General features: G+C 36.3%; 1 long non-coding RNA gene across 1 annotated transcript; it reads right to left on the bottom strand.

The window, feature by feature from the left end:
* Positions 1 to 950: 950 nt before the first annotated feature.
* On the bottom strand, positions 951 to 9,927 carry LOC109237467. Its single transcript, XR_002069632.1, has 4 exons — positions 9,608 to 9,927; positions 8,598 to 8,704; positions 6,532 to 7,419; positions 951 to 1,117 (listed from the first exon to the last, which is right to left on the bottom strand). It is a non-coding gene; the product is annotated as an uncharacterized LOC109237467 (long non-coding RNA).
* Positions 9,928 to 10,132: the final 205 nt, after the last annotated feature.

Genomic DNA, 10,132 nt, shown 5'->3' with positions numbered 1-10,132 from the left:
CGACCTAGAGCAACATTATTGGTGGCGGTGGATGAAGAAGGACATAGTTGAGTATGTAGCGAGATGTTTAAATTTCCAGTAGGTTAAGTATGAGCACCAGAGGCTAGGTGGCCTACTCCAGCAGATGATTATACATGAGTGGAAATGGGAGTGAATCACTATGGGCTTTGTAGTTGGGTTGTTGCGGACGTTGAGGAAGTTTGATGGAGTTTGGATCATTGTTAATAGGCTGACCAAGTCGGCACACTTTATTCTGGTGGTGACCACGTACTCTTCTAAGGGATTGGCCCAGATTTACATTTAGGAGATTGTCCGGTTGCATGGGGTGCCTTTTTCATCATTTCAGATGGAGGCCCTTAGTTCACTTTGCATTTATGGAGAGCCTTATAGAGCGATTAGGGCACCCACACTACTGGAAAATTGCCCTATTGCAACGCTGGAAAATCTGTTGCTAAAGACATGTAAACCGCGACAGTAGGTCTATTGCAGCGATAAGGCAACCGTTCCATTTGCTCGCCTGCCAATAGCTCTGACGCAACGGTTCTTGTAACGGTTTCTGCATCCGTTGCTATAGTACTATCTATGGCAACGGTTATTTCTCTTTCTGATGGACCGAGTTTTTTTGCTCTATTGCAACGGTTTCCAACCGTTACAATTAGTTGTAATGCAACAGTCCGAACTGTTACTATTTGATTTAATGCAACAATTATGTAGGATATTGCAATGGTTTTTTAAGGATATTGCAACGGTTTCGTGTAATTGATTAAAAGTTATTGCATCGGTTTAAATAACCTAGTGGAACGATTTACAGATCTCTATTGTAACAGTTTGCATGACCTATTTCAACGGTTCACATTTTTTAATGAAACTTTTATCTATTGGAACGGTTCTGAATGGCTACTATAACAGCTGAATTGAAACACCCAATAGTAAATATTACACACACGATAAATACACTAAAATTTATATGATTCTCAAACGAAAGCACTCATAAACATTCACAAACTGAATTTATTATCCAACAAGGTAGTAATACCCACAAAAACAAAATATTCTAATCAAAGTTGTAAAGTCTAGATCTTCATCGCTTCGCCTTCCCTATCATCATTTTCTCCACCTACAAAGAAGATAAAAAAAGTCATTACCTTTAACATATTTCTCATTTGCAATTAAGAGGCATCCACACAAAAAGATAAGTCAAGATTCAACAAGGCTAGGTCAGGAATACCAACTTTGTACAAGTCAAAATCTCAACCATATTTCAAGTAGGAAAAACGAACAATATGATGCAAATAGGAACATACAGACAATTAACTCTTCACTCTTCTGTGAAATAAGCATGAGAACAAATATATAATTAGCAACATTGAGAACAAATACTCTAAAGACAGTGTGCACAGGTCAGGTCCCAACTTCACCACCCTCCTTTGTCACGACCCAACTTTTCCTCCGTTTGGATATCGTGATGGCACCTAGTCTTAGGGACTAGGTAAGTCTAACTCATACTAAAATGCCACAATAAGAAATGAGATTTAACAGTCTTGAAGCAACAATCTCTACAAAATTTATAATTCCCAAAACCCGGTAGTACAAATCATAAGCTCTACAGAGTTTCGCTACAACTTCTAAACACAACCGTATGGAAATAAGTACAACAGTGTGAATATAAGATAGGAAGGTGACTCCGAAGCCTGCGAACGCAACAATAGGACTACCTTGAGTCTCCTCGGAAAGAAGCCATACAACTACTAGCGAACAATACCTGGATCTGCACAAAAAATGTGCAGAAGGGTAGTATGAGCACACCACAGCGGTGCCCAGTAAGTATCAAGACTAACATCGGTGGAGTAGTGACGAGGAACAGTCAAGACACCCACTGGCCTAATAAGCAGAACAAGTATAAGTATAGAAACAACCGAACAAGATATCTATATAAAGGCTAAGCGATATTGCTAACAATACAGTAACTACAATAAGGAAAGAAAACAACAAGTAACAACGGAATACCATAATAAAGCTCATAAAAGTGAACAAAAATACAACCCAAATTCGAAATCACAAATACAGTAAGGACAAGTCATAACTCAGCAACTACGGCAGCTTTCACATTAGGTCATAGTCAACAACTTCAACCAATTAGTTAAATCTTTTAGTTGATAAAAACATTTCGAATTATACTTCCTTCAAGTAAATATTTTTCCAAAATAGTTCTCTAAAAATGAGTACCTTTCGAATATAACCCTTTCAAACAAATATCCTTCAAATATAAGTCACCCTGTGACACCTCATCTCATAGTCATACAATACGGGTCTCAATACTTGAAACTAACACTTGGCATCCTGTGCCCTCATCACACCTCATAATCATACTGACAACTCACGTGCCCAAAAGAGCCATTCTCACATGGAAGGAAAGTAAACAAGAGTGTGCGTCTATACTCAAAAATCTCAAGGAACCTCCTATCCGATAAGGGTGCTTAGTCACGTGTATGTTGTGCAAGTGTCCTATCATAGTTCATACCAGCTAGTAAGCATAAGGACAAAAACGGACAGCACATATGTTGCTTACACAGGGATAGGATCAATGAAAACCACAGCTCATAACACAGAGATAGCAACAGGGGATCTCCCAGGATAACGACCCGTAGTCCCCAAACATAAATATGCAGAGGATCTCCTGGGATATCGTCCTGTAGTCCCAAACGTAAATGTGCAGGGAGAATCCACCGAAATACCGATTCGTAATCCCAAAGTAAATATACATGGGGATCTACCGAAACACCGATCCGTAGTCCCAAAGTAAATATGCAGGGGGATCTTCCGGAATACCGATCCATAGTCCCAAAGTAAATATGCAGGGAGATCTACCGGAATACCGATCCGTAGTCCCAAAGTAAATATGCAGCGCCACCAACAGAAACAACAGTTACAGCACAACAGAAAACTTGTACGTCACCACAATACGTATAACAACAACAATGCCAATAATACACGGTAAGACAAGTAAATCAACTCAAGGACTGTAAATCACAAGGAAACAGTAGAACCAGCTCAGAAAGAATAACCACAGAAAAGAATGCTAACATAAAGGGAACAGTTCAACAACGGGAAAACTAACATGTAGCAACGATCCCACAATATACAAGTCAATAACAAGGAAACCAACACGAGTCAAGTAGTCCCAAATAAGGGCAAATCAACAAGGATATAGGTTATCGAAACTCCTTTTTAAGGTTGGACAATTCCGATGATACTCGATAATTCAATTTAAGGAAAGATAATCTTAGCTTCACTTAAGACTAAACAATTTCAGGAGGGAAAATAAAAGTTCTCAAATAAGACAAGCAGCTATGAAAAGATAGCATGACGATAGGAGAGGCAAAATTCTTCAATTAAATCAAATAGGAGTCAATTAGGCAATAAGAGTGAATCGTGAAGCAATTAATTCCAATTAAGCATGTAGAGGTGAAACTAGTAAATAGGAAACTCAGTCATGTCAAAAACACATTCATACACAGTAAATATAAAGACCTAAGAACTCTAAAAGGCCAACTTCCCACAAATAAGTCCGAACACGCACTCTTCACCTCGCGTACACGGACTGCAATCCACATAGAAGACTCAAATCCTAAGTGGAAGTCCCCCACACGAGGTTAGGCAAGATACTTACCTCAAATACGATAGACCGATACTCTAAAATGCACTTCTCGGGTGAAAAGGCCTCCGAACGGCTCAAATCCAACCAAAATCATTTCAAAGCACAAATAAAACACATAAGAAACTATTCCGGATCATAAAGTCTCAATCTTTAACAAAATTGGAAAATTGGTCCAAAAGTCGACCCCCGAGCTCGCACCTCGGAACCCGATAAATTTTACAAAGTACGAATACCCATTCCAATATGAGTTCAACCATCCAATATGAGTTCAACCATACAAAAATTATCAAATTCCGATATCATTTGGTCCTTCAAATCGGGAGAAATTCAAAAATAACCAGATTTACAAGTGGTCGTTCAAAAATAGCCCAGTTTCAAAAGTAATTGAAATCTAGCCACTTTTCATGTAAAGATAAATCTGAGCGGAAAACACTATTCAAGACCTGAAAAATACATCAGTATATTATGCTGGAGTTCCAGCATAAGTATACTTGAACTCCAGCATATTATACTGGAGTTCCAGGATAAGTATGCTGGAACTCCAGCATAATATGATGGAGTTCCAGCATAAGTACACTAGGACTCCAGCATAATATACTGGAGTTCCAGCAAAGTATACTGGTCCAGTATAATATACTGGAAGTTACAAGTGCTCGAATCTCCAGTATATTATGCTGGAACTTTCCGTGTGTTGGAGTTCCAGCATAATATGCTGGAAGTTCATACACAGGTGCACCGAACTCCAGTATATTATGCTGGACCGGTCTCTGTTGCAGCAAAATAGTGGCTATTTTTCATTGACTTGGTAAACGCTGGCTATTTTTGAATGACCAGTCCAAAAACTGGCTAGACCGTGCTATTTTTACCTTCAAATCATCATTTTACATTTTTTTGAAAGATTCTACAAATTTTCCCAAATTTTCCTTTAGATTCTCATGAATTTAATGTTAAATCTAAGATATAATCGCAAATTATAGTCGGAAATTGATTAGAGACACTTACCCAATGATCTGGTATGAAAATCTTCCCTCAAAATCGCCTACTCTCGGAGTTAGGGTTTGAAAATTTGAAAGAATGAGTTGAAATCCCGTCAAAACCTGTTTTTGAGCAGTTGCAAGTATCGCATTTGCGATCACAGGTTCGCAATTGCAAACTCGCAAATGCAACCAATACTTCGCAAATGCGAAGCTTGGTCTGACCGGCTGCCTTCGCAAATGCAAACAGATGTTCGCAATTGCGGCCTCTGCTCTCTTCCGTTTTCACCAAATTTCACAGATATGACTTAAATATTATAACGGACTTGTACCGGGCTCTGGAACCAAAATACAGGCCCGATACCATCAAGTTCCAACACTATTCAATTTCTAAAAACCTTTATATTTTCCAGCAAACAATTTTCTTCAAAAATTCATTCCTCGGGCTAGGGACCTCGGAATTCGATTCCGGGTATACGCCCAAGTCCCATATTTTACTACGGACCCTTTGGGACCGTCGGAACATGTGTCCGGGTCCGTTTACCCAAAATGTTGACCGAAGTCAACTAAAGTCATGTTTTTAAGCCAAACATCATTATTCTCTAAATTTTTTACACAAAAGCCTTCGGGCATCGCGCCCGGACTACGCACGCAAATCGAGGAGAGATAAAAGGAGGTTTTCAAGGCCTCAGAACACAGAAACGGATTCTAAATCGAAAGATGACCCTTTTGGGTCATCGCATCCTTTTGGAAAATCAAGTAGATGATAAGAAAATTATTACTAGAACGTTTTCTAATTAAATCTAATAAGCAATTATGTTTGGTTAAATCAACAAGTTATAGCAAACACTAAATAAAGATATTCACTTTTTAACCCATAATCATAATTTAGTGATGCATTATGACCAATTTGCCAATAAGGGAACCTAAAGTGTTTTTTTAGTTTACATTATATTTCTCCTTTACAGCTGGAGCTTTAATTAATTAGAACCAACACCACAACCATATACAATCAAGATCTACAAGAAACTTTCAGCAATTTCAGAACTTCCAAATGCTTCAAGTAACACCAATATTGATGAACAATGAACCACGTACAATTGAATGAAATTTAAAAACTTAAAATCAGAAAGCACAAAAGAAATGAGCACATCAACTTTGACAACACGGAGTACAATAAAAACAATTGAACATGGTCTGGTGGATGCTAATAATCCAACTGAAGCGGATGACTTCCTTAACCGAGAAGTGAGCAATGATAGCATGAAGTACAATGAAAACATACCTGAAGCTGCTCTTGATGGAAAAGGCATGTAGCTAGAAAGAATAGATTAAGAACAATTTTCGGATGACAAAGTGGATAGTCCAGTTAAAATCAAACAACATAGTTACTCAAAACCATAACTTTGTGGAGCGGTACAGCTAAATCCATTTATGGAAAAAAGCCATACAAAAGTAGAACAACTAAATTCATATCATTTCCTATACTTGTCCCATATATAACGTGAATACCCGGTGTCTGAAACCATTTTTCATTCAACCAGGTACATGGGATATTATGCGGAGCACTATAAGAACCGATCAGATCAATCATGCATAACGCGAACAATTCTCAACAAAGAAAACTTAACCTCTTACCTTATTCTAGTCTTCTTTTCTTTTTTCACCCTAATTAATCTTCTGATTTAGATGTAGTTGATTGATATGCTATGTTCAATTAATCAACTTTAAACAATAGAGTACTGTTGTTATTTTAACACCAATTATCACCAGAAAGGATGTAGTGTTATCTTTTCTTTAAGATAAGTACTCCACTTTCAGGTCAGCTATTAAGATGAGTTGTCCATGATTTCTAATTAAATGAAAATCATACATTTTCAGCAAATTACTTAGCTTTACCTTGTAAGGATCAGCGTTCCAATATTTAAGAAGCTCTCTAAATTGAGAATCCGGAACATCAACCGGCCTTTTCTCCATTCGAAGCTCGTCATTTTCATAAGGTTCAAAAAGGTCTTTCTTTAACGGATTCTTATACTTTCTCCAAGCAGTTTGAATTGATTTAAAAACCCACGCTTTCCCACCTTCAGGAATGTTATATTTTTCCTTCAAATTTGGTATAGTTAGGTTAGTATAAAAGATATGAAATATCATCCACGCCTATTAAATATTGTGAACTTCAAACCTTGACATATTTCCACATATCTTCTTTTGTTTCAAGTTTTCTCCAATTAAATACATTAAGAGGACAAAAGATCGCATTCCTTGCCAATGTTCCAAGAAAACTACCCAACACTTTTACAGCTGTATCAGTAGGACCTATGGGTTAATTGTTCTCATTTAGCACAATTTGCTTCGCTCTCTTCTACCATGAACACTTTGCATCTGAGTTCTGCCTCTTTTTCTTTTTTCGGCAGAAGGACCTGCATTAATATGAAGAAAGAATAATCACCAAAAGTCATTATTGTTATGGTTGACGATTGAAATTTATATGTTCTTGCCTTGTTCCTCGGATTGTTCGTTGTTTCATGATTAGAAGAATCCTCAAATTGTTCTTGTACCATTTGTGAAGTACGAGTAGTGGAATCAACTCTTTTTGTCAATTAAATTTAGCTGATGCTTTTCATTTGACCTTGTAGCTTTAACAACTCTTTTTGTTTTCAATGACAAAACCTTTAGGTTTCGCAAAGATACAAGTGATCCAGCCGCAATGCATTTTTGTAACTTTTTTATTTTTACTTGAGCGCCCTTCCTGATTCATGACTACTTAAATTCGTGATCTGCTTTCCTCTGTTCAAAATTAATGAAATTGCAAATTAAACAACAGAAAAGAATCAAAATCTGGAATCAAATCTATTCTCCCTGCACTAAGTAGTATAAGGAAGGATTGCTAGAATGATTTAAGAGTATGCATCTGTTAGTTATATATGTACTGTTAATACACGTTCAAGATAATATGCTACATTTCATGAAGAACTAAAATGCCTCTCTATGATAATATGCATCTCTATTTCAATGCATGTCAAATCATGCTAACATTTTCCATTGATAAATTAGTTTATATATGTACTGTTAACACACGTTCAAGAAAAGAAAAATAAATGATGAAGTGGAATTGACACATCATAGAGAGGTTGTGCATAAAATGATGAAATATAAAAGCATTAAGTTTTCCAAGGCTTGACCAGTATCCATAAGTGGCTTACCAAACTGACCATTTTCACTTCAAATTGGAACAATGTAAGCTTGACAAGATAAAAGAATGCAATGAATATGGTAATCAAGAAAAGCTATATACAGAACATACCTCAATATGGTAAAAGAAGAATTCCACAACTCAAACAAATCTTTTCTAGCTATAAACACATTTATGGCCATAGTTGAGCTAAAGTGAGTCTCTTCTACTGCTTCCCCTTCCCAACACTTTTACTATATTCTCTCACAAATTATATTCCAATCTTGTAAACTAAGTAAGCAAGTTCAACCCCTTTTTCTTGTCACCGCATATCTTTGTATTAGTGCTCTTTTTTTTCTTTTTCTTTTTCTACTCCATCTTTTTCCTTCTGGAAAACACTGTGTTTTACCTAACTACTTTACTGAGCATGTTCAAGCATATCTCCTTAGTTTCCAAAGTTTAGATCTTTGAGAAAATTGGGGTCTTTTCTTTTGCTTATAGATGTTTTCTTGGTTTGCAAACTGAGATGATGGTTCCGGTTTTCTTCATCATTTATCTACTTCACCAATGTACAAGGATACAGCAACATTGTGATACGTTCTGGAAACTTAATTTGATTCCCTATAATTTCTGATAAGTGAAGATTTGGTCAATTAACTGAATACTGATCTCAAACTATTTATTTAGGTAGAAGATGATATCAATGTACATGACAAGAATACTGATCACAAACTACAAGTATTATAGCATGAAAAGAATGTAACATGACAGGTGTTATAAATGTTATCAATACCTCAATTCACTATCAATTCAATCCTCGACCGGTTGCTATCAACAAGTACTTAATCGGATGTTATTAACCTCATCAACAGCTGCAACAATATCACAAGATCCTAAATCCTGCAAAATTGAAGCATCAGAATAAAATGCTAAAGGAAAAAAACAAATAAAATATAATAAAAAGATCAGTATTAGAAATAAGAGTAATTATAAAATACTGATAAAAACATTATCACTCACTCAAAACAGAATATATTTAAAGAATTTCAGAAATTTCCTCTTTAATCATCTGATTCCATCCAGTCCCAATCAGTATCATCAAACTCATCCTCCTCTTCCCATGTTCCTATAATTGTATCATTTGAATGTTGTGCATTAGATGGAATATCAACGGCATCAATGGGTACGTCGTCTCTAGCCCATCCAACGCCAGCATCAACTAATCCATTTGAGGAACCAATGTCATCATTAGGCTCCCTCCAAGGAACTAACTATTATGGTCTTTATATCAAAGTTACTCGCAGATGCAAGACTTACTCACCCATTCATAGTGCACATAAGACAACTTCTTTCTATAGCTATCTTGTATGTATTCAGATTTTCCAAATTATACACAGGCTTGGTATAAGGAGGTTTTATATTTTGAAGCAAGACAATATTAATTAACTTGTCTCTTAGTTTAAGCATTTCAAATGCTTCCCCTTTTGCCATCAGCTAATTGGCATACATAAGTTTCCTTGCGTTACAGCATCAAAATCTGGTCAACCTACTGAAAACTAATCGTCTTGTCCTTTTTTACCCTTCACACCGCGATCATCTAGATCAAGTCAGTTCTATTTCTAGCACAAAGGCAACTTAAATTACTGGTTTGACACCATAAAATTAAGAAAAAACAAGAAAAAATTCAGATTCACAACTGTGATGTACTATTTATCAATTAATATATATACACCATCCCTAGATCAATTCTACAACCTCCATGGATAGATTGAAGAGTTAAAAAAAGGCATCAAAAGAACTTACATGGTTAAAATCACTGGTGTTGGATTTAGGGATATGGGGAGAGCACCTGTTTGGCGAAGTATTCTCAAATGCCTCAAAAATTCGCCACCCGCATTCATGATACCCAAAGAAGTGTCCACCAAATCAGCAAAACTTATTTGTAAAACCCCTTAAATCCAACGATATAGCAAAGTTCACAGAGTGAAAGAGAGAAATACGATAGAGAGGAAGATTCAACGGATTTTTCAGAGTGAAAGAGCGCTGATTTTTGGTGAGAGAGAGAGAGGCGTTTGTAATTGGGGGTATGCGAATTGAGAGGGGAAATATTTGTGGATTTTTGCTTTAGGGGTATCGGCTAGATATTGGGGGAAAGAGCAAAAAAAATTAACTTAATATTTTACATTATTAAAATTATTCAAAAATAAAATAAATAGGGGTTGTTTTGGTGGATTTAACAAAATTCAGGAGGGAAAATAAGGAGGGAAAAAATATCCGTTCCAATAGAAAAATTTTACTATAAAACCGTTCCATAGATAGTTCTATTGG

The sequence above is a fragment of the Nicotiana attenuata genome, unplaced genomic scaffold (genome assembly GCF_001879085.1).
Source record: "Nicotiana attenuata strain UT unplaced genomic scaffold, NIATTr2, whole genome shotgun sequence".
In the NCBI taxonomy this organism is placed as follows: domain Eukaryota; kingdom Viridiplantae; phylum Streptophyta; class Magnoliopsida; order Solanales; family Solanaceae; genus Nicotiana; species Nicotiana attenuata.
This window is presented reverse-complemented; position numbering and strand designations above follow the sequence as displayed.